Source organism: Sebastes umbrosus, chromosome 14 (genome assembly GCF_015220745.1).
Source record: "Sebastes umbrosus isolate fSebUmb1 chromosome 14, fSebUmb1.pri, whole genome shotgun sequence".
Lineage (NCBI taxonomy): Eukaryota > Metazoa > Chordata > Actinopteri > Perciformes > Sebastidae > Sebastes > Sebastes umbrosus.
Genome location: NC_051282.1, coordinates 10,281,306 through 10,287,319, shown reverse-complemented (window position 1 = coordinate 10,287,319; position 6,014 = coordinate 10,281,306).

The window sequence follows — 6,014 nt, the reverse complement described above, 5'->3', positions numbered from 1 at the left end:
TGAGTGGGTGGACTACAGTGGCTTTGGACTAAACTCTGTAACTGACCCCAGCACATTGCCATTTGGTTTTTGGTGCTCAAAATACCAAAAGGAGCATGGAAAAATACAACCTTTAAAAATAGAGTGACACTGTAACTCAGGATAATAGGCCTTTCTCACAGCGAACATTTTGACTTGTCAAGTAGGAACAGCACAGGTGTAACTAATAACACTAACGAATGCTCTCCTCTATTCAAGTGTTCCAGTGACTTGGTGCCTTCAAATGAAATGGGAAGTCATGTACACGATATGCTTGGTGTTTAAGTGGTTAATTTGTGAGGAACACAGCTGCTAAACAACGGCAATATTAACGTTACTGCCGGCATCTAGAAGCCACGGGGGCTAACAATTTACATAATGCAGGAAATGTAAAGGCATAATGACAGAGGAAAAAGATTAAGCAGTTGGGAATATCAACATTTCCTCAGACATACTATAAAATTACGAAGAAAAAAAGAGGCCTATTCAGACATAATCGTCACAGTCTTGATTGAGAACTTAGCCTACTCCACACAAAGGCAAGAAACTGTTCAAAGTCAATAGATTAATGTGTTCTAATACCACGACGCGCTCTCATCCTAACTCCTCATATACTGACGCTTTGTCAGACCCCTTGGTGTCACTCTTTTTGGTCGCAGTAAACACGTGCTTAAAGGTACAGTGTGTAGGAACTGGCAGCATTTAGCGATGTAATTGCAGATTGCAACCAACTGAGTACCCCTCCGCTCACTCCTCCCATTCTAAGACTGCGGTAATGTGAGCTGCTGAATGCAAAACCGTGGTAACGCCGTTCACCTGGCTCGGAGGCCATCCTTACCATAATAACACTACTCTAGGAGCAACGTAAGTCAGACGGCGGCTGGCGGCACCACGGTTTTGCACTCTGCGGCTCACATTACCGCAGTTTCTCGAGTATGTTGGAGAACTACGGTGGCCTTCAGGTAACGTAAAAACATGAAAGTCTTTCTCTAGAGCCAGCGTTTGGTTTGTCCGTTCTGGGCTACTGTAGAAATGTGGTGGAGCAACATGGATTACATGAAGAGGACCCGCTCCCTATGTAGATATGAAGGGCTCATTCTGTTCCTTTAATGTTGGGAATTAAACAAAAACAGGTTTAGGCAACAAAACCACTTAGGTTTAGGAAAAAAACAACATGGTTGGGCTTCAAACTACTAGATTTGTACAGTGAAAATGACGCTGAACATTGTGAACATGGGACATGATGATTGAAGCTAATTGTAACGTGACGAATGGGACACGAACAGCGGTCTCCTGGATGAAAGCCTTGTGTTTGTTGACCCATCCACCTCCCCTTTTGTTGCTCTTAAAGCTACATCACCACACTCTCGGTGCACTTTCCCTTAGCATTAATATTGACGCGAATGGGTTTGCATTGTAGTTAACGGAAAGCTCGGTGCGTCTCATACCGACGCTCAAGGGTGCCTTGTGCGTTGGTATCTAACACCGAAGGCAAAGCGTCAGTATTTGACGCCCTGGGAATGAGAACGGGTTGAATACCACTGAAAATGCTTGTTTCTGATTGGCTGGCAGGTGTTCATAAACATCATTCAACCGGAGATCTCAAGCATACTTTCGGACAACATTTTAACCACCATTATAAATCAATGCACAAACTGCAGGTATCCATAGCAATAGCACTTATTTCACACTACATTACCACTCCATTCTCTGTACATTACATACACATGATGGCATCTTAATTAGATTTTGTCCAGAGACCAAACAGTACCCTTCTTTTGGCCCCATGTTTGCTGTGTGACAATTTTGGTTATTTAATTAAATGCAAGTATATTCAGGAATATGCACAAGTTGATATTGTGCCTTAGTGGTGCATATACCCTGACACATTTCCAATTAATTATCGCTTTTGCAGCTTCTGGAGGTTTGAAGCCTCGGGGCAGTTTTCTGCTTTGACTAGTTGGTAATCCAGCCTTGGCTCTCAACAACCCCCCAAATAAACCTATGTGCAGCCATTTCAAGCAAACAAGATCAGACAAATTCACTGTATTGCTACCTGCTCAGCACAAAAGGACTGACTAAGTAAACAAGTGACTGGTCAAACAAGTTAAGCATCTAGCAATAAAGACTGATTTTTCTGTCAGGAGTTAGCCGACTCATGCTTAGTTAAGTGTGGACGTATTTGTAAGGTGGCCAGAGACACAAGTCAGATGGGATGCCCATGGTGTTCTGTGTCTACTACGTAACTGTTTCCTCTACATTACCCATAACAATTGAATCAAAGATTTAATGTAGCTTTTAGGTTTAATGTAATAGAAAAAGACCATTTAATGTCAAAATGAAAACAGATCTCCGCAAAGTAATCTAAATTTGAAATGAATTACAAATATGAAATACATGTTTCTATGTTTAAGTATTCACCCCCTATATTAGGACACACTTAAACGATCACTGGGGCAGCCTTTTAGAAGTCACATAATTAGTTAAATGGAGATCACCTGTGTGTAGTCAAGCTGTTTCAGTTGATTGGAGTATTAATACACCTGTATCTTTTGATGAGTCATTATTGTATTGCTCCAATCAACTCCACGAAAAGTTGATTGAAAAGCACAAGTTGGGATGGATAACGGAATTTTTGTAAGTCACGCAATATCTATATATAAGCTGTAATTTACTTTTTTTTTTTTTTATCTTTTATTGATTCATAACCAGTTATAACCCCTCACACACCATTTTACTCTGTATTCTTTAGTCAACTGCTCATTTGTATCCATGCACAGAACTTTGCACTAGTATAACTGCATATATAAATCCATCCTGTGACTGCTGCCGACTTATTTATCTGCTTACATGTCACGTAAAACAGTGCTGCCACAGCCTACTGTACGCTCTCAGAGCTTCATCACTCTCATCACTACAGAATTCTACCTGGAACACGCTAAAGCGGGAACTGAAGCTGTCCAGTATGATTCCACTAGGAGAGTTTAAACTACTTTTAAGAAATCTGGAGAGTGTCTGTGTTCTTTTTTTTTGGCATTTTTGCACTTATTACTTTTATGACTAGCGTACTACCTTGTCTTTGTATGAATGTCCTGTCTGTCTCTAACTTTGTGTTGTATTGCTGGTCAGGTTTTTCTTGAGAATGAGATTACCTGTGTAAAGTAAGGTTAAATTAAAAAATAAAATTAGCCAGGAAGGTCCCATTGAGATACAAGATCTCTTCTTCCAGGGATCCCTGGTCAAGACGGCAGCAGTTTCACATAAAAACAATTTCACATGTTAAGACACATAGGCAACACAATAGAAATAGTAAGAGAAGAGAGGCATACAGGCCATACTGTACCAGCAATATACTTAACACATTCCACCTGAGTCAAGAATTATGTAAAACAGCAACATGTTTCCTTCAGGGCAGTTTTTAAAAGACCTTTTAATTGCTGCCACAGATGCATTTATTAAATACTGGGGGTGAATACCTCGGCAAACATGTATGCGTGAATTCTTTTTAAAGGTACTGTATTTGGGAACTATATGTAAAAGTGGGCTCTGAAGTCAAAGTGGATATCTTTGAAGGTGTGGGGGTCCTTGTGATAAAGATTATTTTTTGTGTATGTCACATGATTTGCCTTATTAGATGTACTCCATGATGTTGAATTGACTAGATCAGACTCGCACTTTGTGATCAGATAATTTATTATAAACTAAAAGTTCGGAAACTTGTGTTTGGTGGATTATTTCTCTGTTGTTACAATGCTAATTGGCATTGTATTTTACATGCCAATAAACAGGAAAGCCTGTTTATTTCCCTTCACAATGATGTCCAACTTGTAAGGATCCTGCATTTGTGGGATGAGCAGCACAGCTGATTATGTGGGTAGCGCCCAAGAAAAATTTTGCCAAAATGCTCTGCCAATGGTAAACAGTGTATTCTCCTGTTACTGAGGCTCCTGACGGTGTATTAAATGAATAAAGTGTAAAATAGCCAATATGTCTTGTTTGTTCCTTGTTACTGATAGAGAGTTCAATCATCCAATTCACTAAACAACTCAAAACAAGAGTCAATACCAACAGGAGAATACAGTTTACCATTGGCAGAGCATTTTCTTCTTCTTGGGCGCTACCCACATAATCAGCTGTGCTGCTCATCCCACAAATGCATGATCCTTACAAGTTGGACATCATTGTGAAGGTAAATAAACAGGCTTTCCAACAATGTAAAATACAATGCCAATAGCATTGTAACAACAGAGGAATAATCCACCAAACACAAGTTTTCCCCAGTTTAGTTACTTTCCACCAGTGATTGCTTTACTTTAGTAGAGTACCTGAGTAAATGTAGTTCCACCAGTGATTGCTACTCAGAGGAAGAGCAACACGGATCTCCACTGTCCCCTACTGATTGAACTCGGCAGACTGAACCTGTTTCCGGACATTCCCGAACCCCTCCGAAGACAACCCTCCCCTCTCCTTCCCTTCAAGACACATAATGTAGTATATCAGATTGCAATAACATATTGCATATAATAAAAAATAACACATTGTATATATCACATTGCATGAAGTGTATCATATTGCAATAACTCAGGGGTCTGCAACCTGCGGTTCCGGAGCCACATGCGGCTCTTTAGCCCTTCTCCAGTGGCTCCCTGTGGATTTTTTTAAAAATGGAAATGAATAACTGTTTTTTTGTTTACATTTTCCTTTTTTATTTATCATTGTAGTAGGTCTATGGTACGACGGAGTGTTAGGGCCACATAGAGGAAAAAATAATAAATCTGAGATTTTGAGGATAAAGTCATAATATTATAAAGTTGTAATTTTATGTGTTATTTTCTTTTTTTCTCGTAAAGTTAATACTTTATTCTCGTAATATCAAAAATAAAGTTCTCCTAAAGTTATGACTTTATACTCGTAATATTACGACTTTATTTTCTTAATATGACTTTTTTTCTCGTAAAGTTATGACTTTATTCTCGTAATATTACGACTTTTTTCTCGTAAAGTTTTGACTTTATACACGTAATATTACGACTTTTTTCTCGTAAAGTTATGACTTTATTCTCGTAATATGACGACTTTTTTCTCGTAAAGTTATGACTTTATTCTCGTAATATTACAACTTTTTTCTCATAAAGTTATGACTTTATTCTTGTAATATTACGATTTTTTTCTCATAAAGTTATGACTTTATTCTCGTAATATTACGACTTTTTTCTTGTAAAGTTATGACTTTATTCTCGTAATATTACGACTTTTTTCTCAAAGTTCTGACTTTATTCTCGTAATATTACGACTTTTTTCTCATAAAGTTATGACTTTATTCTTGTAATATTACGATTTTTTTCTCATAAAGTTATGACTTTATTCTCGTAATATTACGACTTTTTTCTCATAAAGTTATGACTTTATTCTCGTAATATTACGACTTTTTTCTCGTAAAGTTATGACTTTATTCTCGTAATATTACGACTTTTTTCTCGTAAAGTTTTGACTTTATACACGTAATATTACGACTTTTTTCTTGTAAAGTTATGACTTTATTCTCGTAATATTACGACTTTTTTCTCGTAAAGTTATGACTTTATTCTCGTAATATTACGACTTTTTTCTCGTAAAGTTTTGACTTTATACACGTAATATTACGACTTTTTTCTCGTAAAGTTATGACTATTCTCGTAATATTACGACTTTTGTCTCGTAAAGTTATGACTTTGTTCTCGTAATATTACGACTTTTTTCTCGGTAAGTTATGCTTTATACTCGTAATATTACAACCTTTTTCAATCTTTTTTTTTTTTTTTTCATTGACTGGATTTTGTGCAGTTTAGCTTTAGCTTTTAGATAAATGTAGTGGAGAAAGAAGAAGAATATTTCCCACTAAAATGTAGCATAAAATGTACATACTCAAGCACCTCAAAGTCGTACTTTAGTAGAGTACTTGAGTAAATGTAGTTACTTTCCACCAGTGATTGCTACATGGAGCGCCACTGTCCCCT